The 25,868-nt window shown below is 36.2% G+C and overlaps 1 pseudogene across 1 annotated transcript; it reads left to right on the forward strand.

The window, feature by feature from the left end:
• Positions 1-555: 555 nt before the first annotated feature.
• Positions 556-3,489, forward strand: LOC117084262 (annotated as a pseudogene). The gene has a single exon (XR_004437376.1). The product of XR_004437376.1 is annotated as an E3 ubiquitin-protein ligase RING2-like (transcript).
• Positions 3,490-25,868: the final 22,379 nt, after the last annotated feature.

Genomic DNA, 25,868 nt, shown 5'->3' on the forward strand with positions numbered 1-25,868 from the left:
AGAACAAAACTGAGCTAGACTTTGGTACTATCCAGCCTAATGCTTCTTTGAATAATTTTATTTTGACCATTTTTTCAGCTAGCTATATTTTTATGAACATTAAAAAATGGCATTTTGAAACATTAATACAATTAGACACAAATGAAAATTGAGAAAAATCTTAGCTTCATAAACAGTAGCAAGAGCATTAGTATCTCAAATCTAGATAAACCCCTAAAAATGAATATAAAAAATATCACCAACATTAACAAGGCCAATAAGATAGGCAGTTTTAAAAATGTACACAATTGAATGATAATTATAGGACAAAACTTCATTAATAAAAAAGCTTAATACCCTCAGGTATTATTTTTATATATAAAATTTGGAGGTCAAAAGTTATAATAGTAAGTGCTGCAGAAGGTTTGAAGAAGTGACACTGTCATAAATGAGGTTGATTAAAAAATGGCACCATTTGTTTGAATGGCAATCTGGCAACAAATCACAAAAGGTTTAAAATGTGCATATGTTTTGAGCAAGGTATTACATTTGTGAGAATGTAACTAAACAGGCAGCTGATACCCGAGTCTTGCTCCGGCCGCGGCAGCGGAGCCCCAGGCTGGGGCAGGAGCCGCAATGTCTCAGGCCGTGCAGACAAACGGAACTCAACCATTAAGCAAAATATGGGAACTCAGTTTATATGAGTTATAACGAACACCTCAGGAGGCAATAACAGATGGCTTAGAAATTGTGGTTTCACCTCGAAGTCTACACAGTGAATTAATGTGCCCAATTTGTTTGGATATGTTGAAGAACACCATGACTACGAAGGAGTGTTTACATCGTTTTTGTGCAGACTGCATCATCACAGCCCTTAGAAGTGGCAACAAAGAATGTCCTACCTGTCGGAAAAAAACTAGTTTCCAAAAGATCACTAAGGCCAGACCCAAACTTTGATGCACTCATCAGCAAAATGTATCCAAGTCGTGATGAGTATGAAGCTCATCAAGAGAGAGTATTAGCCAGGATCAACAAGCACAATAATCAGCAAGCACTCAGTCACAGCATTGAGGAAGGACTGAAGACACAGGCCATGAACAGACTGCAGCGAGGCAAGAAACAACAGACTGAAAATGTAGTGGAGCAGAAGATAATGGTGACAGTTCACACTGTAGTAATGCCTCCACACATAGCAATCAGGAAGCAGGCCCTAGTAACAAACGGACCAAAACATCTGATGATTCTGGGCTTGAGCTTGATAATAACAATGCAGCAATGGCAATTGATCCAGTAATGGATGGTGCTAGTGAAACTGAATTAGTATTCAGGCCTCATCCCACACTTATGGAAAAAGATGACAGTGCACAGACGAGATACATAAAGACTTCTGGTAACGCCACTGTTGATCACTTATCCAAGTATCTGGCTGTGAGGTTAGCTTTGGAAGAACTTCGAAGCAAAGGTGAATCAAACCAGATGAACCTTGATACAGCCAGTGAGAAGCAGTATACCATTTATATAGCAACAGCCAGTGGCCAGTTCACTGTACTAAATGGCTCTTTTTCTTTGGAATTGGTCAGTGAGAAATACTGGAAAGTGAATAAACCCATGGAACTTTACTACGCACCTACAAAGGAGCACAAATGAGCTTTCAAAAACCAATTCTGAGACTGCACTTTTTTATAGCCTATTTCTTTAATATTAAAGATATACTGGCATTACTTTTATGGACAGATCTTGGATATGTTGTTCAATTTTCTTTCTGAGCCAGACTCGTTTATGCTATTCAAATCTTTTCCCCTTAATTTAAGATTTCCTTTTTGGAAGGGATTGCAATTATTCAGTATTTTTTCTTTTCTTTAAAAAAAAAATCTAAAATTTCTTGTGATTTTTTTTCCCCCACAAAGTGTGGTTCCACTTGGAGCACCATTTCGACCCAGGAATTTTTCAGTTTCTGTATTCTTATAGGATTCAGTTGGCTGTCCTTTTCCCACTCCCCTTAAAAGATTTATAATCATACAGAATGTTAAATATGTATTCTGACTTTTTTTCCCGCCGGAGTCTTGTATATTTATAGTTTTCTATATAAACTGTAGTATCTTCATAAAGACCCAAGGCTCAAATTTACTGTCCTTAAAAATAATTCTCATAAGATTATTCTTTTCATGGTATTTTCTTCCATAACATCTCATTTTAAAAAGAAGTTCTTTATGAACTTAGTGTCCATTGTCATGCAATGTTATTTTTTTTCCATTCTTTTTCCCCGTAATTTTGGAATTTCTGGTCCTGGAAAGAATCAAACAAAGTCTTAAGTTCTATGAGAACTTGGTTCATTGACAGATTTTGCTGAAGAAAGAAAAATTAAATTGGTAGTAAAATATAGTCTTCAAGTATATATTTGAGAGTGCTTTTTTTTTTTATTACTTCTGCTGTCACTTCATTTCCTTTATTATATGTGATTTTTTCCCATTAAAATATCAGAGATAATGGAGGTATTTTGCACTTTAGCCTTGATGAAAAGTACAAGATATGTTCAGAACTTCCCTAATTTTTTTCTTATTTGTAGCCACATAAGTTTCAAGAATAACATGGCACACAGAACAATGGAAAAAAGTTTGTTTCCATTGGAAAAGTATGTCATTTTGGGGTTGCCACATCAGTTTATAAATTTGGCGCTCTTCTAACTACACTCTGTAGAAGGTTAATGGAGCTTGAGCCCTGCTTTGATATGTAGTGAAAGATAATTCTGTAGAAAAACGTCAGCCAGTAGGGTAAAGTCATTCTACTGTTCTTAATTTTTATGTTGAGGGACAATGTTGGATGTTTGGGTGCCAGAAGGCTTTTTTGACAGGTCAGAAATAAGATTGACTTGTGTGTTGTATTTCATCTCTCTCCAGACTCTAGGTATGTTTCCAAGTTTATATATCATAGTATTTAAAAAGACATGTTTGCATTGAGAAATTAACCCTAAAGGGTTTTTGATAGGAGGGTGTAGACCTCCAGTACCTTTGTAACTAAAGTCTGTCTAGTCATTGTAAATATTTATCTGTCAGTTTTGACAGATTGGGGCCAGCTTGATGTTTTAAATCTTCAGCCCGGTATGAAAACTTAAAGGTATATATTCAATTTTTTACCATTTTATTGAAAATATTTAAAATCTGTTTTTACAGGGTTTTTTTTTTTTTTATAATCTGTGCCATGAAATTTGAAAACCACCAAAAATCAAGGGAACTTTTATATATTCAATTCATTTTCTGGTGTAATGTTAAAGTTGTATAGATTATTAATGCATGCCCACTGAATATAACCCTGGTTTTGTGATAAAACTGCTTAGATTTTGTTGATGACATTAGATTAGTAGTTGCATTAAATAACTAAATTCCTATTGTGATTATTAATTGAAATTTTGTCTTTAAGCAGAGTTATTTGTGAAGATAAGCTTTGTGCTTAGAGAATGTATGTGTTTTTATCTGTAAGTATGGGAGGATATAAACTGCATCGTTAGTGAAATTATTGGTTGGGTAATCCTTTGTGAAATATAATTCTAGATATTTGATAGGGTATTGAGTGTATTTTGTGTGTGTGTGTGGATGTGTGTTGGGGTAGGGGGAGAGGAGATGCTGTTGGCCATCACTACCAACCAAGGTTTCAAAAAGTATTATCTAAGTAATTTCTGTTATCACTATCTCAACTGAGGAACAAAAGGCTCACCACAAGTGGTGTGAAGGCTTTGGGTACTTATTTCTAAATTTCTTTTATGGTAACATACACATAATCAAATTTACAATTTTAGCCATTTTAAAGCACATAATTCAGTGGGGTTAGGTAAATTCACTATCCTGTGTAATGATCACTACTGTCTACTTGTAAAACTTTTTCATCACCCCAAACAGAAACTCTGTGTGCAATTAGAGTAATGCATTTCTCTTCTTAACCCTTAGCAACCTCTATTCTACTTTCTTTTTTTGAATTTGACTATTTTAGGTGTCTCATGTTAAGTGGAATCACACATTATTTCCAAGCTTCATGTGATAGCATGTATCAGAATTTCATTCCTATTTATGGCTGAATAATATTGTATATGCCACATTTTGTTTATCCATTCCTCTGTTGATGGATACTTTTGGTATTGTTTATCCATTCCTCTGTTGATGGAGACTTTTGGTAATACTGCAGCGAACATTATTGTAGAGGTATATAATTGAGTTCTGCCTTCTGTTATTTTGGGTATATATGAAGGAACAGAATTACTGCATCATATGATAATTCTATGTTTAATTTTTTGAGGAACTCCAAACTGTTTTCCATAGCAGCTTCATTCTTTTATATTCCCACCACCAATGAACAAGGGTTCTGGTTTTTTTGCATCCTCTGTAATACTTGTTATTTTATTTTCTTCTTTTTAAAATAATTATCCAAAGGGGTATCCTTATAATAGCTGTCTTATTGGATGTCTCCTTTCATTGTGGTTTTAATTTGCATTTCCCTAATAGCTTGTGATGCTGAGCATCTTTTCCTGTACTTATTGGCCATTTGTGTGTTTTCTGTGAAGAAATGTGTATTCATGTCCTTCATCCATTTTTGATTGGGTTCTGTTATTGTTGAGTCGTGGATATTCTTTATTCTAGCTAGTAATCCATTATCAGATACATGATTTGCAAATATTTTCTCCCATTCTGTGGGTTTTCTTTTGATTCCCTTCATCATTGACAGAATTTGATGTACAGAATTTTTTTATTTTGGTGAAGTCTAGTATATGTGTGTTTTTTCCTTTGGCTGTGCTATTGGTGTCATATTCAGGAAGACTGCCAAATCCAGTGTCATGAAGATAAAAAAAAAATGTAAATAAACAAATCTTTAGGAATTTTGTGAAAAGGATATTTAGTAGGATAATATTTATAATAACAAATGCTTAAAAATCTTTTCAATCTTCAAAAATAAGGGATTATTTAGCTGTGATACTATCAAATAATGGAATATTAGGCAACTTTTTAAGATACAAATGTGGAAGAAGTCTCGTAATACAGGCAGCTTTTGCTATGTTGCAAAAAAATAGAAAATAGATTACGTACCATAAAATTGTGATCACATTTTTGTACACATTCATCTATCTATATATCCACAAAAATGGGAAAAATATCTAAAAGTAATACATTAAATGTTAACAGTGGTTATTTCAAGGTAGTGGAAATATGAGTTTTTTTAGTTCAATTTTGCTTCTGTGTGTCTGCTTTTTCTATAATGACCATGCATTATTTGTAAAATGGACAAAACTGAATAAAAATATTTTACGTATTTTTCTACATTCTTTGAGCATTAGCAAACTAATTCAAGAATCTCTGCATACTACCATGTAAGTGGGTTCATATTGAAGAGAAAAATATTGAAGCACTTTCTCTTCCTCAGCTTCACGGAAAAGTAGAGTTTTGACAATTCATACAAAGTAGAATAAACAAGTAAAATTTCAGGAATCTTGGTAATATAAACATTAAATAAAACATAATGAATAGATTGGAAATAAGAATGGGTCCAGTCTGTTAAAGTAAGATTTTTCAAGTGCCTGTGAATGCTGATTTAATCCAGGCAATGCATGCCTGGACAGTTTCATCAAAAAGAAAAGTGTTTTATGGAAAATGACCCTTTCAGATTAGATTTTTCTTGTACCTATCACCTTATCCATTGTTACATAGACAGTTGAAACTTTGTGTGAAGTAACTAAGCACAGAATTACTCCTGTAGCTAAAAAGCAGAGAGAGCAAGAATTTTACTTAACCGTAGCAACATGAGAGAAAACTTTCTTTTGCTTCCCATAAATTTAAAACCTTCTGCAGATTTTGCAACATTGGCATTAGTTGATGCTTAAATCGTCCTGTGCAGACTAGCTGAAGTCATTAGAAATGTTTTCTCCCTGGCAGCCATAAAGCTTTGAAGAGGTAGAAAGTCTTTGATCAGTAAGAACTTTGCCAAGTATGATTTTAAAGGATGTTGAATACTCCAGTTGTTCAAAGCAAGGTTATTTAGAGTAGCCTTAATTCATTGTGCCAGATTTTCAGAGTATGCCTCAAGGGGGTATGCTGCAAAAAGGTGTCCCAAGAAAGGTTTCTCTTTCCGGCTTAACCTTGGTCTGGTATCTTGAAGCCAGATTTGGATTATGGATTGCCAAAGAGTCCTGATGTTCTCAAACTTGAGTTTTGGAAAGAAATTATGGATTAAGTCTTTGTAAAGGACAGATATGGGAAATGTGAATGTGTGGTAATAATTTGCTCAACTTTTAATCTGTTCTTTTTCTGAGGACAGATAAAATCCTCACTTAGAAGTTTCTATGAAACATCTATTAGAGGTTAGTTTTTTTTTTCTATTTATTCCTTATGCCATTAAATATTCAGCAAAAGTAATTGGACAAAACCATGGTTATATTCAAATAATAAATATTTTAGCAGTCAATGTTTGCTATAGTCTTATCTTTGTTTTAGAACATGGAAAGGCAATAAAAATCACCCATCAACCTCTTGTCCAGAGATGATTACTTTTAAAATGTTCATATAGTCTAATCAATGTATATTTATATACCTATAATAACATTTTTATAAATTGGGATCAAGTTTTACATACTGCTTTAAACCAGAATTCTTACTTTCCAATCAATAAGCTATGAATATTTAAAACGTATCCTGAAATATTATTTGACAGAAAAAATACCTGTATAGTATTTCTTAATTTATTCAAATCCTGTAGTCTACAAATATGTGAAAAATCAGTGATCTAAGTGTCTACATGCAGCCTAGATACAGTGATTAGTAAGATGTAGTCTCTGATCTCAGTCAGTTCATATTCTGGCAGTGAGAGGGCCAGAGAGGGGTAAACAGAAATAAAAATACCTACGATAAGACATAGCAGGAAGAGAGAAATCCAGGCCATATTCATGGAGTACTGAGGCACAAAATGGAAGCATGGATTTAGAGGATCAGAAGGCGGGTATTTTAAAGGTCAACATCATGATAGAATGCTTCTTACTCCATGGAGTTGTGGTCAAGTTCAAATGCCTTAAAATCTATAAACTCCCTAGAATAGTGCCTGGCATGTACAAAGTGTGTGATAAGGTTACAGTATTGTTATTGTTGCACTGTTGTTAATATTATAATTACATGGAAACTCAAAGAAAATACTGACTATGATGCCATCTGCTTGAATCCTTTTCCCACCTCAGCCCCAAAATTCAATAAGTCATGCAGTTTGTAGAGCAAGTGGGCCTCAAGACTCAGCCACCCTGTCCAGTAAAGTCAAGAAGTCAAGCTGTCGGCCATCTATTAGGTCTCAATTAACATTTCCCCTATAATTTCCAGTTGCCTGAAATGATCCAAGAAGCCATAAACTTGATGAGAGTATTTAATTACTTCAATAAAATTGGTCCATGGTCCTCTGTGCTACTTTAATAACTACATTTCCATGCCTTTGGAATCACTTACAATATGCGTTTTAAACCAGTGACATTTATTTTCTTTTATTATTGTTCCCATTCTGTTAATATGTGTTTATCTTATTTCAATCTCTGTGGCCCTGAAATAAGTACTTATTAATCAAGAGTCACTTAAAGACTGATGTGCCTTCTTCTGCATTAAGGAAACTGAAAGAACACCAAGCAGCCGAATATGCATAGGTTTTTCTCCTCTTAATTAAAAGCTGGTTTGTACATATAATTCCTTTCTTGGCATATTATGCGGAGGTATTAAAATTAGATTCAACTAGGATGGAGTAATTATAGGCACAAGTACAGCTTCACAAGAGTTTCATTTTAGGGACTTTACTCAGCTGCAGATGACAAGTTAATATATTGTGACTAGTTATTCACTAATTGACTCCTGCAAATTGATGGAACTAAACCTCCACATGCAGAAACTGCAGTCTTTCCTCGTGACTTGGGATGCCAAGGGATGCACACAATCACTACCTTAGGAAACATCTCCAGGTCTGTGCTTTGATTGGTTTTCCGCCTTCCTGAAGTCCTTGACGTGGATCCCAAAGATGTATTAATACATGATGCAGTGTAAATTCTGAACTGCAGTACATGATGGAGTTAGAGGTTAGGGGAAAGAGGCTTCCTGAAGCAGCAGAGAATATCCCTATAAGCACAAAAATGTAAGGAACCGTGCTAGAAGATCTTCTAATGTAAGTGGACCTGATCTCTAGGTGAGACATTGTTTGACAGTAAAAACCCTGACTATCTGAGGGGACACAGTCTAGGAATTCTTTGCCATAAGACCCCCGAAGCCTAATATTCCCATTCCCTTAGCTAATCTTTTCATAGGGCAACTCAAAAGGTGGAAGGCATCTTTGGAGACAAATATATTAGGTCTTTGGTGAGGACTCCAGGAACTATATCCTACACCAGTAGTAGTGATTTCTATGAACCCCATAAGCCCTGCCCCTTGCATCTTTGGGCATCTTGTTTCTTTTGCTGGAATTAAGCAATTGGGGTGACACTGAGCAGCTCAGGGGGAGTATCAGCAAGCCATGGATTTTTTTTTTTTTTTGAGACAGAGTCTCATTCTGTCACCCAGACTGGAGTTCAATGATGTGATCTCGGCTCACTGCAACCTCTGCCTCCCTGGTTCAAGCAAGTCTCCTGCCTCAGCCTCCCGAGTAGCTGGGACTACAGGCGCATGCCACCCTGCTGAGCTAATCTTTGTATTTTTAGTAGAGATGGGGTTTCGCCGTGTTGGCCAGGATGGTCTCAATCTCTTGACCTCATGATCCACCCGCCTCAGCCTCCCAAAGTGCTGGGATTGCAGGCGTGAGCCACCGCACCTGGCCACTAATGATTCTTATAGCACCATAACATAAATATCTGTATGGTTACAACTTAGTGTAAGGAAGAATAGATACCTTCTGCTCCAACCTTTCATTATATAGAGGAGATCCAGGGAGGAGAAGCCATCTGCTCCAGAATACATAATTTTAGTGCCTAAAATGGACAATAAATTTTGTTTTTCTTATCTCTGGTCCAGTATTTTATCCACTGCATTAGACTGATTATAAACCAAAGAAAATTTCTCAACGTAGACTCCTCTGAAAATGGCTCTTTTCTCTTCCAAATAACTTTCTTTACAGTAAAGACACTTCCTTATGAAACAGGAAAACAAAACAAAACTTGGGGATTATGGGGCATATAAAATGGGAGTACCAGGATTCTTTTTAGGAGAAGAAGCAGCCCATTTTATTGGTGATCTACCAAGATGATGAGCCTCTCTGAAGAGAGATGGTGTTCAGGACCAGATCTCTTAATGGGGCCAGTGAATAATATAGAATGGTGCTGCCTTGGCTTAAAAAAATGTAAAAGACTTCATTGTGTTCATACTAATAGTAATTAGATGCCCTATGACCAAATCCAAAAGTAAGAAAAGGCTTGGTAAAATTTTTTTCTCTATCAGTAAGGAGTCAATGACTGTTCCATTCTTGGCTGAGGTACATGGTAAAAATTCCAACCATCATACTTTTATCGTGGCTTAAAAATTGGTTGTCTTCAAAGATAATTTGAGAAATTCAATAGAATTCAATGTCAGCACATAAATAAATCAGTTTTAGTGAGCTCCACAAACAGGAAATACTTGGTATGTCTAATTTACATGAAAGAATCTAAGCTGCTACATTCTATGGAGTCTGATTTGTTGTCTAGATCTTATACCTGTTTAATTATTATGTTTATTTCTCAAATTTGGAGAGTTGTAATATGGTGGTGCAATTAAATAGCATATCTACCTGAAAAACTTGGCCAACATAGATTTGGAATCACCAACATTAAAATAGCAGGAAGTGGCTTTCTATAAAATTCAGAGTCATAGCAACAAATTTTCCTCTCTTATCAAATCTCAGGCACCTGCCCATGGAATTGGCAGCAGAAAGATTTTTGTACTGCCAATTACAGGTTTCTCATCATCTTGCCAACTTGCTTTGTCTCCACAACCTGGCAAAATATAGCTATTGGCAGGAAAGTGAATATTTGAAAATGATTACAGTATATAGGATTTTCTTTTGTTCCATAGTGTTTAACCAAGTAATTTAAGCACTATTTTAGCACTAAGAATAGATTTGCTTTCTACATTATAATATGCAGCATACTCTGTAATTTGAGCCCTCTGGTCACCAGTTTCTCAAATAAAGAAATAGAATGGGGTCTTTAATGAACATTATCCCTAACAAAGATAATTGAGCAAAATATTAATGACCTCTGTATTTTGTAATTCCTTTGGCCATAATCTTCTTTTTAGTTAAGCAGAAGCATTCAGTTACCTGCTGCTGTAGATGGAGGCAGAGAGCGGAGAGGTAGGATAGTTATATCAGGAGTACAAAGAGAAAGAAAAAAGAGTTAATCTTGAACTTCTGAAAGAAAGAGTTAATCTTTATTTGTACCAAAGTATGATCCTTCAGAAAGACAATTGTCTTTAAAGCTAGACTTTCTTTTTTTTTTTTTTTTTGAGACGGAGTCTTGCTCTGTCACCCAGGCTGGAGTGTAGTGGCCGGATCCTGGCTCACTGTAAGCTCCGCCTCCCAGGTTCACACCATTCTCCTGCCTCAGCCTCCCGAGTAGCTGGGACTACAGGCGCCCGCCACCTCGCCCGGCTAGGTTTTTTTTTTTTTTGTATTTTTTAGTAGAGACGGGGTTTCACCGTGTTAGCCAGGATGGTCTTGATCTCCTGACCTCGTGATCTGCCTGTCTCAGCCTCCCAAAGTGCTGGGATTACAGGCTTGAGCCACCGCACCCAGCCTAGACTTTCTTTAGATAAAAAAAGAATATTCTAAATATCTCGAGCTTTTCCAGAACCAGGTCTTCCATAAAATGTAGAGAAGATACCCTGCCTTCCTATGGCAGCTGTGATAGTTGACATGTTGCCTAGAGTAAGAGAATATTGCATATAGGAGAAGTGACAGTCAAATCCACTTATTCTGTTTCCAAAGGAATGTGAAGAGATTAAAGGATGTAAGGAAGTAGGGTACAGGGTGGGAAATATGAGAAGCCCTGAGAGGGACTGGTGTTTGACAAGGGAAATATAAAGGATGGGAATTTTTAAAAAATTCACTTTGGGAGATCCAGAAGGCAATGATTTCATAGACTCTCATCAACTATATCAAGCCTTATCAAGGTAAAATTGGAAGTAGCAAAGTTTCAGCTTTCCTGAGCTTGGCTTTATTCTCCTATGACCAGTGATCATCAGAAGGTAACAGCAGCAGCAGCAGTACCAGCTTCACCTGAGAACATGTTAAAAATGCAGATTCTTAGACTTCACACTAGACCTACTGGGAGTCCACCAATCTGTGTTTCAACAAGAATTCCAGAGGTTTCTGATGCACCCTAAAGTTAAAGACTACTGCCCCGTGACCTGAATTTAGATTTGAAAATTTCCACAGGTCTCCAGAGGCAGATACCAAGAAGGCTGAGTGAAGTCAAGTAGCCATGCCTTGTGACTTACTGAGGTGAGACGAAAGGGTACCTACAGGTTAGAACATCTAGGCTAAGAACTGATGCAGAATGCACAAATATTCAGAGGCATTTATAACACCAATTGGAACAAAAGAGAGGCTGATATAATCAGGACATACTAGTGAACCTTGAGCCAGATGGGAGAGATCAACCTGTCAGTGTTACATATAGCTGGCAATAGGCTATACATCAAGCAACCTACCAGACAAGGGAAATCTTCTCAGAGAGATACCTGAGAAAGCAGACGACATGCAGCAATCCCAGAAATGTTTGACTCTCAACCATGAAGTCCCACTAGTGAAACCTGTCTCACCTCACTCCCAGACACCCAAATGCCATCTGGGAAAAGGGCAATGCAAGGGGAAGAATGGTGAAAGAAGAAGCCTGATAAAGGGTTCAACTTGGAAAGACCGAACGTCTATACTAAAAACTAAACCATTGAACCAGAACAACTTGGCATTTCATTAATTGGCAAGTCTGAGTTGCTCCCATTCCTCACAGGTGGAACGAGGCTTCTAAGGAAGTTCAGGGCAGTATTAGAGAATAAACTATGTGTCAGAAAGCAAGGAGAATAAACAATGTGTTGGAAAGCAAAATGCATATATGAATCTGTAACTTTTGCAACTTGTAGGGCAATGCTTACGTTTTTGCTACCCAGAATGCTCTCTAGGAAGCAAAATATGTCAGTAGAGAAATGATAGAATGAAATAATTTTAAGTAATTAACTATGCTCTGTGGAAAGTGTCTGTTGTCCCAGCTACTCAGGAGGTTGGATTGCTGGAGGCCAGCCTGGGCCTCCTTTTTTTTTTTATTGAGACCCTGTCCCTAAAAAGTAAAAACCATTAAAAATTTTTAAAAATAATAAAGAGATCTTAAAATTGTGAGAATGACTCATGAGATTTTAACAGTTTCCCTCTCTTATAGATAAACCATCAGGCAGATTTGTAAACAGAGGCCGGACTCAGCCCTCAGGTAGAGGCTTTTGGCAACATTAGAATGGTGGGCAAATTGGAAAGGGTCAGCCAGGAATTCCATATTTAGAAACTCATTTAAGCAGAATGATATGATGAACCAAAAATAAAGTATTATAAAATAAAGGACAAGAAAGCAATAGGTTTCTTTGTTACTAAGATCAGTCAATCTGCACTGGATTTTTCAATTACTTCAATGTCAAGAGCATGATATTGGAAAATTACACCAATGTACCTCAACTGGAAGGTGTTAAAAGCTCTTTAGAAATGTTCCCAGGCAGTGTATTTAAATATTTATGAATAATTTCTATAAATGACTGCTGGCCAGTTATAATAATTAAATGTATTCAGATGATATAATAATCTTCTCATTGCCTGAAAAAGTGCTGACTGTATAATACCCTGAAACCACCTCTGCTCAGTATGCTGACCTGATTTTTTTCTTCCTGGAAAGATTAACTTTTATTTTTACTTACTTTTAAAGAAACTTTTAATTAAGATATAACTTCTATACAACTAAAATGAACAAATCTATATGTGTAGCTCAGTAAATTTTTACATATGTATCCATACATATAACCTCCACTCAAATTAGGTTATAGAGCATTTCTAATACGCCAGAAGATCGCATGTCCCCTTTTAAGGCAATAATTTCATTCCTAAGCCAACTATTATTCTAACTTCTACTACTTTTTACTACATTTTCATTTTTTGAAAAGATATAAATGGAATCAAACAATAATGATGTTTTTATGACTGGTTTCTTTTACTCACAAGGAAGTCTGTGAGGGTCATGTATGGTGTTGCATTTGGCAGTAGTTTCATTGCTATGTAGTATTCCACAGAATGAATGCATTGCATTCTCTTTTGACAGATATTTCGGTTGTTTGTAGTTCTTGACTCTTAGGAATTCAACTTCCATTCATGCATGGGTCTTTGGTGAATGTAAGCATTCATTTCTGTTGCGTATACACTCAGAAATGGAATTAACGGATCACAATATACTTAGCTTTAGTAGGCACTCATATTTCCAAAATAGTTGCACCACTTTAATTTCTCACCTCAAAAGCTGGCTTTTTAAATGAGGGAACATACACTATATGCTTTCAAGGTAGACCTTTCTCAAGTCTGACTACCTAAGGATGGTTTGTTTATAATTATTTAGACAAGGCATAAATGCTCTGGAGAGAACAGTATTTAACTTATCTTATTCATTTTCAAATTCAGCTATGTGTATGTCCATTAAGGAGAAATGGCCTGTGTAGAAAGCAATTGACTGGGAGACACCCCCCAGTAGGGACCGACAGACACTTCATACAGGAGAACTCTGGCTGGTATCTGGTGGGTGCCCCTCTTGGATCAAGCTTCCAGAGGAAGGATCGGGCAGCAGTATTTGCTTTTCTACAGCCTCCACTGGTGATATCCCAGCAAACAGGGTCTGAAGTGGACCTACAGCAAACTCCAACAGGTTGCAGCAGAGGGGCCTGACTGTTAGACGAAACACTAACAAACAGAAAGGAATAGCATCAACATCAACAAAAAGGACATCCACACCAAAACTCCATTAAAGACCAAAGATAGATAAAACCACAAAGATGGGGAGAAACCAGAGCAGAAAGGCTAAAAATTCCAAAAATCAGAATGCCTCTTCTCCTCCAAAGTATCACAACTCCTCACCAGCAAGGGAACAAAACTGGATGGATAATGAGTTTGAGGAATTGACAGAAGTAGGCTTCAGAAGGTAGGTAATAACAAATTCCTCCCAGCTAAAGGAGCACGTTCTAACCCAACACAAGGACTCCAAGAACCTTGAAGAAAGGTTAGACAAATTGCTAACTAGAAAAGCTAGTGTAGAGAAGAACATAAATGACCCATTGGAGCTGAAAAATGCAGCAGGTTAACTTCCTGAAGCATACACAAGCTTCAACAGCCAAATTGATCATGCAGAAGAAAGGATAAGGATATCAGTGATTGAAGATTAAGTTAATGAAATAAAGTGAGAAGACAAGATTAGAGAAAAAAGAAGAAAAGAACAAATAAAGCCTCCAAGAAATATGGGACTATGTGAAAAAACCAAACCTACATTTGATTGGTGTACTTGAAAGTGATGGGGAGAATGGAACCAAGTTGGAAAACACTCTTCAGGATATTATCCAGGAGAATTTCCCCAGTCTAGCAAGACAGGCCAAGATTCAAATTCTGGAAAAACAGAGAACACCACAAACATGTTCCTCAAGAAGAGCAACCCCAAGACACATCAGATTCACCAAGGTTGGAATGAAGGAAAAAATGTTAAGGCAGTCAGAGAGAAAGGTCACGTTACACCCCATTAGACTAACAGTGGATCTCTCGGCAGAAGCACTACAAGCCAGAAGAGAGTGGGGGCCAATATTCAATATTCTTTAAGAAAAGAATTTTCAACCCAGAATTTCATATCCAGCCAAACTAAGCTTAATAAGTGAAGGAGAAATAAAATCCTTTACAGACAAGCAAATACTGAGAGATTTTGTCACCACCAGGCCTGCCTTACAAGAGTTCCTGAAGGAAGCACTAAACATGAAAAGGAACAACTGGTACCAGCCACTGCAAAAACATGCAAATTGTAAAGACCATCGATGCTGTGAAGAAACTTCATCAACTAATGGGCAAAATAACCAGCTAGCATCATAATGACAGGATCAAATTCACACATAACAATATTAACCTTAAATGTAAATGGGCTAATGCCCCAATTAAGAGTCACAGACTGGCAAATTGGATAAAGAGTCAAGACCCATCAGTGCACTGTATTTAGGAGACCCAACTCACGTGCAAAGACACACATTGGATCAAAATAAAGGGATGGAGGAAGATCTACCAAGTAAATGGAAAGCAAAAAACAGCAGAGATTGCAATCCTAGTCTCTGATAAAACAGACTTTAAACCAACAAAGATCAAAAGAGACAAGAAAGGGCATTACATAATGGTAAAGGGATCAATGCAAGAAGAAGAGCTAACTATGCTAAATATATATGCACCCAATATAGGAGCACCCAGATTCATAAAGAACGTACTTAGAGACCTACAAAGAGACTTAGAATCCCACACAATAATAGTGGGAGAATTTAACATCCCACTGTCAATACTAGACAGATCAACGAGACAGAAAATTAACAAGGATATCCTAGATTTGAACTCAGCTCTGGGCCAAGCAGACCTAATGGACATCTACAGAACTCTCCATCCCAAATCAACAGAACATACATTCTTCTCAGTACCACATCACACTTATTCTAAAATTGACCACATAATTGGAAGTAAAACACTCCTCAGCAAATGTAAAAGAACAGAAATCACACAAAAAAACTGTCTCTCAGACCACAGTGCAATCAAATTAGAGCTCAGAATTAAGAAACACACTCAAAACTGCACAATTACATGTTCAGGAGCCTGAACAACAGGCTCCTGAATGACTACTGGGTAAATAATGAAATGAAGGCAGAAATAAAGATGTTCTTTGAAACCAGCAACAACAAAGACACAACGTACCAGAATCTCTGGAACACATTTAAAGCAGTGTATAGAGGGAAATTTATAGCACTAAATGCCCACAAGAGAAAGCAGGAAAGATTTAAAATCAACACCCTAACATCACAGTTAAAAGAACTGAGGAAGCAAGAGCAAACAAATTCAAAAGCTAGCAGAAGACAAGAAATAACTAAGATCAGAGCAGAGCTGAAGGAGTTAGAGACACAGAAAACCCTTCAAAAAATCAATGAATCCAGGAGCTGGTTTTTTGAAAAGATCAAGAAAATAAGTAGACCTCTAGCCAGAAAAATAAAGAAGAAAAGAGAGAAGAATCAAATACACGCCATAAAAAATGATAAAGGGGATATCACCACCAATCACACAGAAATACAAACTACTGTCAGAGAATACTATAAACACCTCTATGCAAAAAAACCTACAAATCTAGAAGAAACGGATAAATTTATGGACACATACACCCTCCCATGACTAAACCAGGAAGAAGATGAATCTCTGAATAGATCAATAATGGGTTCTGAAATTGAGGCAATAATTAATAGCCTACCAACAAAAAAACTCCAGGACCCGATGGATTCACAACCAAATTGTAGCAGAGGTACAAAGAGGAGCTGGTACCATTCCTTCTGAAACTACTTCAGTCAATAGAAAAAGAGGGAATCCTCCCTAACTCATTTATGAGGCCAGCACTATCCTGATATGAAAACCTGGCAGAGACAATACAAAAAAAAAAAAATGGAATTTGGGGCCAGTATCTCTGATGAACATCGATGTGAAAATCCTCAATAAAATACTAGCAAACTGAATCCCCCAGCACATCAAAAAGCTTATCCACCATGTTCAAGTCGGCTTCTTGCCTGGGATGAAAGGCTGGTTCAATATACGCAAATCAATAAATGAAGGCCATCACATAAACAGAACCAATGCAAAACTACATGATTATCTGAATAGATGCAGAAAAAACCTTTGGCAAAATTCAACAGCCCTTCATACTAAAAACTCTCAATAAACTAGGTATTGATGGAACGTACCTCAAAATAATAATATCTATTTATGCCAAACCCACAGCCAATATCATACTAAATGGGCAAAAACTGGCAGCATTCCCTTTGAAAACCAACACAAGACAAGGATGCCCTCTCTGACCACTCCTATTCAACACAGTGTTGGGAATTCTGGTCAGGGCAATCAGGCAAGAGAAAGAAATAAAGCATATTCAATTAGGAAAAGAAGAAGTCAAATTTTCTCTGTTTGCAGATGACATCATTGCATATTTAGAAAACCCCATCGTCTCAGCCCAAAATCTCCTAAAGCTGATAAGCAACTTCAGCAAAGTCTCAGGATACAAATTCAATGTGCAAAAATCACCAGCATTCCTATACACCAATAACAGACAAACAGAGAGCCAAATCATGAGGCAATTCCCATTCACAATTGCAACCAAGAGAATCAAATACCTAGGAACCCAACTTGCAAGGAATGTGAAGCATCTCTTCAAGTAGAACTACAAACCACTGCTCAATAAAATAAAAGAAGACACAAACAAATGGAAGAACACTCCATGCTTGTGGATAGGAAGAATCAATATTGTGAAAATGGCCAATATATGAAAACAGACATATAAACCAATGGAACAGAACAGAAACCTCAGAAATAACACCACACATCTACAACCACCTGATTTTTGACAAAGCTCGCAGAAACAAGCAATGGGGAAAGGAATCCCTATTTAATAAATGATGCTGAGAAAACTGGTTAGGCATAAGCAGAAAGTGGAAACTGGATCCCTTCCTTACACCTTACACAAAAATTAACTCAAGATGGATTAGAGACTTAAATGTTAGACCTACAACCATAAAAACCCTAGAAGAAAACCTAGACAATACCATTCAGGACATAGGCATGGGCAAAGACTTCATGACTAAAACACCAAAAGCAACAGCAACAAAAGCCAAAATTGACAAATGGGATCTAATAAACCTAAAGAGCTTCTGCACAGCACATGAAACTGTCAGCAGAGTGAACAGGCAGCCTACAGAATGGGAGAAAATTTTTGCAATCTATCCACCTGACAAAGGACCAATATTCAGAATCTACAAAGAACTTAAACAAATTTAAAACAAAGAACTTAAACAAAACAAAAAAACAAAGAACCCTATCAAAAAGTGTGCAATGAATATGAACAGACACTACTCAAAAGAAGACAATTATGCACCCAACAGACTTATGAAAAAATGCTCATCATCAATGGTCATTAGAGAAATGCAAATCAAAACCACAATGAGAAACCATCTTACGCCAGTTAGAATGGTGATCATTAAAAAGTCAGGAAACAACAGATGCTGGGGACGATGTAGACAAATAGGAAGGCTTTTACACTGTTGGTGCAAGTGTAAATTAGTTCAACCATTGCGGAAGACAGTGTGGCAACTCCTCAAGGATCTAAAACTAGAAATACCGTTTGACCCAGCAATCCCATTACTGGGTATATACTCAAAGGATTACAAATCATTCTACTGCAAAGACACATGCATACGTATGTTTATTGCAGCACTCTTCACAATACCAAAGTCTTGGAATCAACCCAAATGCCTATCAATGATAGACTGGATAAAGAAAATGTGACACATTTACACCATGGAATACTATGCAGCCATAAAAAAGGATGAGTTCATGGCCTTTGCGGGGACATAGATGAAACTGGAAACCATCATTCTTAGCAAAGTAACACAAGAAGGGAAAACCAAACACCGCATGTTCTCACTCATAAGTGGGAGTTGAACAATGAGAGCACATGAAGACAGGGAGGGGAAAAACACACACTGGGGCCTGTCGGGGGTTGGAGGGCTGGGGGAGGGATAGCATTAGGAGAAATACCTGATGTAAATGATGAGTTGATGAGTGCAGCAAACCCACATGGCACATGAATACCTATATAACAAACCTGCACTCTGTGCACATGTATCCCAGAACTTAAAGTGTAATAATATTTATGACAAACCCACAGCCAATATCATACTGAATGGGCAAAAACTGAAAGCATTCCCTTTGAAAACTGGCACAAGACAGGGATAGCCTCTCACCACTCCTATTCAGCATAACGGTGGACATTCTAACCAGGGCAATCAGGCAAGAGAAAGAAATAAAGGGTATTCAATTAGGAAAAGAGGAAGTCAAATTGTCCCTGTTTGCAGATGACATCATTGCATATTTAGAAAACCCCATCATCTCAGCCCAAAATCTCCTTAAGCTGATAAGCAACTTCAGCAAAGTCTCAGGATAAAAATTCAATGTGCAAAAATCACAAGCATTCCTATACACCAATAACAGGCAAACAGCCAAATCATGAGTGAACTCCCGTTCACAATTGCTTCAAAGAGAACAAAATACCTAGTAATCCAACTTACAAGTGATGTGAAGGACCTCTTCAAGAACTACAAACCACTGCTCAATGAAATAAAAGAAGACACAAACAAATGGAAGAACATTCCATGCTCGTGGATAGGAAGAATAAGTATCATGAAAATGGCCATACTGCCCAAGGTAATTTATAGATTCAATGCCATCCCCATCAAGCTACCAATGAGTTTCTTCACAGAATTGGAAAAAACTACTTTAAAGTTCATATAGAACCAAAAAATAGCCTGCATAACCAAGAAAATCCTAAGCCAAAAGAACAAAGCTGGAGGCATCGTGCTACCTGACTTCAAACTATACTACAAGGCTGCAGTAACCAAAACAGCATGGTACTGGTACCAAAACAGAGATATAGACCAATGGAACAGAACAGAGCCCTCAGAAATAATACCACACATCTACAACCATCAAATCTTTGACAAGCCTGACAAAAACAAGAAATGGGGAAAGGATTCCCTATTTAATAAATGCTGCTGGGAAAACTGGCTAGCCATATGTAGAAAGCTGAAACTGGATCCCTTCCTTACACCTTATACAAAAATTAATTCAAGATGGATTAAAGACTTAAACGTTAGACCTAAAACCATAAAAACCCTGGAAGAAATCCTAGGCAATGCCATTCAGGAAATAAGCATGGGCAAGGACTTCATGTCTAAAACACCAAAAGCAATGGCAACAAAAGCCAAAATTGGCAAATGAGATCTAATTAAACTAAACAGTTTCTGCACAGCAAAAGAAACTACCATCAGGTGAACAGGCAACCTACAGAATGGGAGAAAATTTTTGCAACCTACTCATCTGACAAAGGGCTAATATCCAGAATCTACAAAGAACTCAACAAACTTACAAGAAAAAAGGAAAAACTCCATCAAAAAGTGGGCGAAAGATATGAAAAGACACTTCTCAAAAGACGAAATTTATGCAGGCAACAGACACATGAAATAATGCTCATCATCACTTGCCATCAGAGAAATGCAAATCAAAACCACAATAAGATACCATGTCACACCAGTTAGAATTGCAATCATTAGAAAGTCAGGAAACAACAGGTGCTGGAGAGGGTGTGGAAAAATAGGAACACTTTTACACTGTTGGTGGGACTGTAAACTAGTTCAACCATTGTGGAAGACAGTGTGGCGATTCCTCAAGGATCTAGAACTACAAATACCGTTTGAACCAGCCATCCCATTACTGGGTATATACCCAAAAGATTATAAATCATGCTGCTAAAAAGACACATGCACACATATGTTTATTGTGGCACTATTCACAATAGCAAAGACTTAGAACTAATGAAAATGTCCGTCAATGATAGACTGGATTAAGAAAATGTGGCACATATGCACCATGGAATACTATGCAGCCATAAAAAAGGATGAGTTCATGTCATTTATAGGGACATGGATGCAGCTGGAAACCATCATTCTCAGCAAACTATCGCAAGGACAAAAAAACCAAACACCGCATGTTCTCACTCATATGTGGGAATTGAACGGTGAGAACACTTGGACACAGGAAAGGGAACATCACACACAGGGGCCTGTCGTGGGGTTGGGGGAGTGGGGAGGGATAGCATTAGAAGATATACCTAATGTAAATGACAAGTTAATGGTGCAGCACACCAACATGGCACATGTATACATATGTAACAAACCCGCATGTTGTGCACATGTACCCTAGAACTTAAAGTATATGAAAAAAAGTATAATAGTAAAAAAAAAAAAAAAAAAAAAAAACAGAAACAAAGACAAACAAACACAAAAAGTTTTAACTGCTCCAGATCTAGCAAAACTATTATTGGGTATCCATGTCCTTGGCTAGATTTTTCTCTACATTGAGCAATATGCTAGATCAACTCACCTCTCAGTTTCTCCAACCCAAAATGACATATTTTTTCTTAAATGTTTATTTTTATTTCATATCGAAAAGTTGCAGAAATTTCAGAAAACACAAGAAATCATATGGAAGAGGATTACCCATAATCTGACTGTGGATATTCTGATTATATGCTTCCAGAATTTACTTACACATGAAAAAGTTACAACTATAGTTATATAGTGTAGTAACAGCCTTATATATGCATCTTGTGAACGTATCCAGGTATTGGGATAAATTCCAAATTTTTAATGTCTAGATTAAAGGAGACATGTATATTCAACTTTCACCCATATTACCAAAATGCCTCCCCAAAGGCTATTCCAATGTACGAACCCAGCAATAAATGAGAGTGCAAAATTCCCCAGTTCCCCAGAAGTTGGTTGCAATACCTTTTAAATTATCATCTAATTATTGGCCTCTGATAATGCCCATTTTAATTAATATTTATTTAATTACAAGTAAGTGTAAACATCCATACCCATTTGCACTTGTTTCTTTGTAAATTGCTTGCTCACCTTTTTAGCCCGTATTTCTTTTGCTATGTGAAAAATTTTATATGTAGGAAATCAATTAACTTTTTTTGTGCTATATTTGATTTAAACCATTTATTTCTATTTTTGGCAAATTAGTATTTCCATTATCCATTCATCTTTATTTGTATCCTTCAGTAGAATGTTGTTTTTGTCTGATAGTCATCATAATTGTTGTTAAATTTAATCTCTACATATTTTGCATAATTGTTGCTAATCTGAATTCAATTATTTTTATTATATTATATTATTGTTAGATGCTGATTATTTATAAAAATATTGATTATTGATATATATGAAATCTACTGCTACTAATTTATGTCTGTGGTCAGCATTTCGACTAATACTTATTAGTTTATACAATTTCCAGTTGGTTGCTTTGGCTTTCCCAGCTAGACAATCAAGTTATATGCAAATAAGTACAATTTCCTTATTTTCAGTATTTATACTTTTCACTGTTTAATTTTGCTTGATCACAGGAAACACTTCTAGAATATTGTTAAATAGTAGTGGTGAAAAAGGACATCTTTGTCTTATTCCTAATTTAATTCATTTTACCATTTATCTTAATGCTGCTATTAGAGTTAGTGTTTTTTTTAAATCGTATTAAGAAAATAAATTGTTTTTCATTTTTTAAAAGATATTTACTATAGATAATTATTTTTATCAAAGTATATTAACATGTATTGATATAATGTTATGAGTCTTTGCATAAATAGTAAGTTGATTTATATGATTAGAGATCCTTATACTGAATTTTTCCTGCATTCAAAGCATAATCTCTACTTTGTCACTGAGCATTTTTCCTTTAATATACTCAGGGATTGATTTGCTAATGTTTGCCTGAAAACTTTAGACTTTATATTCATAACTAAAGTTATTATTCTATAGTTTTCTTGCTTGGTAATCTTCTTAGGTTTTTCTGTCAGTTTTGCTAGCTTGATAAATAACTATGATCATCTCCATTCTTTTCTCTAAACTGTGGACATTTTCCATAGTAAATGACATTTCTATTTTCTTCCAATAATACTTGTATTGAGTTCAGTATTATATGTCAGGTATTGGGGATACACTCATGAAACATAAAGGTACAATGCATCTTTGAAAATAACTTACAGGCGAGTCTATTTCCTGAAAGTTTGAGGGAATTAGTCTGGGCCCCTCTTTGGAGGATGGAGGAAGGCATGTACTTTTTGCCAACGTTTCTGATTTCTTACATTTTAATGGATATAATGCAGTTTTCTACTTTTATTGTTCATATTTTCTTGGAAAAATATTCATCTCTCAGAGAGTTTGATATTGTCTTTTAATAGATTAATTATTCATCTGTGATTATATTCCAGCTCCTAAGTGTTTCAAAATCCTTTTTTTCCCTCTGATGTAGTTGTTATATAGTATTTATTCTTAAATCTGGAGCAAAGAACAAATTACTCTGCTATTACCACATAGTCTGTTTTTGTCACATAATTGATAATGTGACAAGAAGAATTGCCAAATCTGAGAGGAACTCATGAATACATTGAAGATAATATTTTTCTTAAATTGTGGAAAATCACTATGTTGTGTGACCTTGGGCAAATAACTTACTTACCTGGGACTCAATTCCTGAATCTATTACTTGAGAAGAATGTGAATTTCTCAAGACCGGTAGGCATGTTTTCTGAATCTGACCCAGGGACTAGGACAATGGCTCTGATGTAGCAGGCTTGCAATAATAATTTGTTGAATTGAGTTCTCTGCTGGAGGGCAAGGAGCTTGATAGATGACTTGTTGAGGTACGCGCCAATTCTAAGAGCTACCGTATTACATTAGAAGAACAATTAAAATGATGAGAAGACATTATTGTCAAAGAATTAACGACATCACAGAAATATAGAGGCCAGCTAGGGTTTTCCTTTTTATAAATCATGTAGCAGCAACTTCAGTCATTCCTAATTTAATCATTTATCAGGCACATTCTTGGAAAAATATTTAATTCTTTTATTCCGAACTCAATAAAGCCATTTGTTTTAGCTATTATTTTATAAGGAAAAAAATGAAATAGTTTACCTGTATCATCCAAAACCAGTGATTCATTTGCATATCATACTGAAATCAGTGAATTTTCTCTTAGCAGTGTTTTTTGTTTGTTAATTGTTTTTTCCAAAGCCCAGCTCACAGTGTTTGTTGAAGTGGATAATTCACATGGTTCTGAAAAGAGATAAAGGAAGACAAAGATGTCACACTTCAATACATTCACGGTTCCCTATTTAATATAAATTTGAGACTGAACTTGATGAATTATGAAAGTCAAGCCTATTTCTGTGTTATTATCTCTTAGTAACACATTGATCCTTGACCATCTTTGCGTTTCTGTTTGTTTTTCCTCATGGAATGTTTCCCTTTACGTCGAAGGCTGCATTGCCAAAAGCAATGCCTAATAGCTTTATTTTGGGATTTCCATTTATTTTAACTATGTATGATAAATATTTCCCTTACCGTCATCCATAGTGAATAACTGTATTATCAACACTAGATTTGGAGCAAGATGTGGCATAGCAGAATCTCATGTAAACAATCACTCACTGAAAATTCCACGAAGGTATAATCATTTCGAAAAACTAAGTACTATTATAATCTTGTAAAGGGTAATGGTCATATTAGATAATAATTCTTAAGTTCGAGATTGTGGGGATCTTGTAGACTTATTACATATAAGAAAGTTTAATAAACAAGGTCATCTAATTTAACTCTCATTGGGTAATCATACTTATTTTTAACTGTTATCTTGATGAATTATCTTAACAGACGTTCTAATATCGAATGGACTCCTACTTTGGATCCAAGACCACTTTACCTTATAATATATTAGAGTGACTAGTAAGCAACCTGCTAATTGTTTTCATCTAGATACCTCCCTCTCCAAAATTAAATCGGTTTCTCTTTAAAGTGAAATAAATGCTGTGATCATCTATATGTCTTAGTTGATTAAGCACAATAAACACATCCTATAAAACCTTTTCTAGAATCTTTTTCTGCAAGCAACGATAAATAAAAGCATATAATTCATGGACTATAGTTAATAAAATTTTATCATATTAGAGATTTTGTTAAATAGGTAGATTTTAGCTGCTCCTGTCGCAAAAAAGTAACAATGTGAGGTGACAGATATGTTGATGTGCTTTGATACAGGAATCATTTAACTATACACACACACACACACACACACACACACACATATATATATATCCGATAACAACATGTTGTATACCTCAAAAAAATTTATTTAAAGACAATAATAATAAAAAATATACATTGCTTCATCCCAACTTCTGCTTTTTTTTTTTTTTTTTTTTTTTGAGACGGAGTCTCGCTCTGCCGCCCAGGCTGGAGTGCTGTGGCCAGATCTCAGCTCACTGCAAGCTCCGCCTCCCGGGTTCACGCCATTCTCCTGCCTCAGCCTCCCGAGTAGCTGGGACTACAGGCGCCCGCCACCTCGCCCGGCTAATTTTTTTGTATTTTTTAGTAGAGACGGGGTTTCACCGTGTTAGCCAGGATGGTCTCGATCTCCTGACCTCGTGATCCACCCGTCTTGGCCTCCCAAAGTGCTGGGATTACAGGCTTGAGCCACCGCGCCCGGCCCCAACTTCTGCTCTGAGCAGAAGTAGTCACAATATCCTGGGGATAAGGTGTTAATTACTGAGGAAAAGGGACTCATCTAGTGCCAACCTTACTTCTAGTGAGATGGATTCACAAAAACATTAGGGTAAAAACTCATTTCTGCTATCAATACCTCATCTATAAAGAAAAGGAGAGGTATGTAACATCTGAGATTTCTTCTAGTTCAGATGTTTAGGGATCCATGAATTTTGTTTCTGTGGATTCTCATAACTGATTATCTTACTTAGAGTGATGGTTGAGGACAATAAAAGTAAACTATGATCTGAATGACAAGGAGATATGAGCAAAAGAGCAGTAGTTTGATGATGCAGTGGAAATGTATCATCATTCCATGAGGTTTTGGACTCTTTAGCTTTTGTTCAAAATTGATGATGACAAATATTTATGCATGACAGTGAACTGAAGAGGCATAAATCAAAAGGGCTTGGTGAA

This window comes from Trachypithecus francoisi, unplaced genomic scaffold, assembly GCF_009764315.1.
Source record: "Trachypithecus francoisi isolate TF-2019V2 unplaced genomic scaffold, Tfra_2.0 Lachesis_group0, whole genome shotgun sequence".
In the NCBI taxonomy this organism is placed as follows: domain Eukaryota; kingdom Metazoa; phylum Chordata; class Mammalia; order Primates; family Cercopithecidae; genus Trachypithecus; species Trachypithecus francoisi.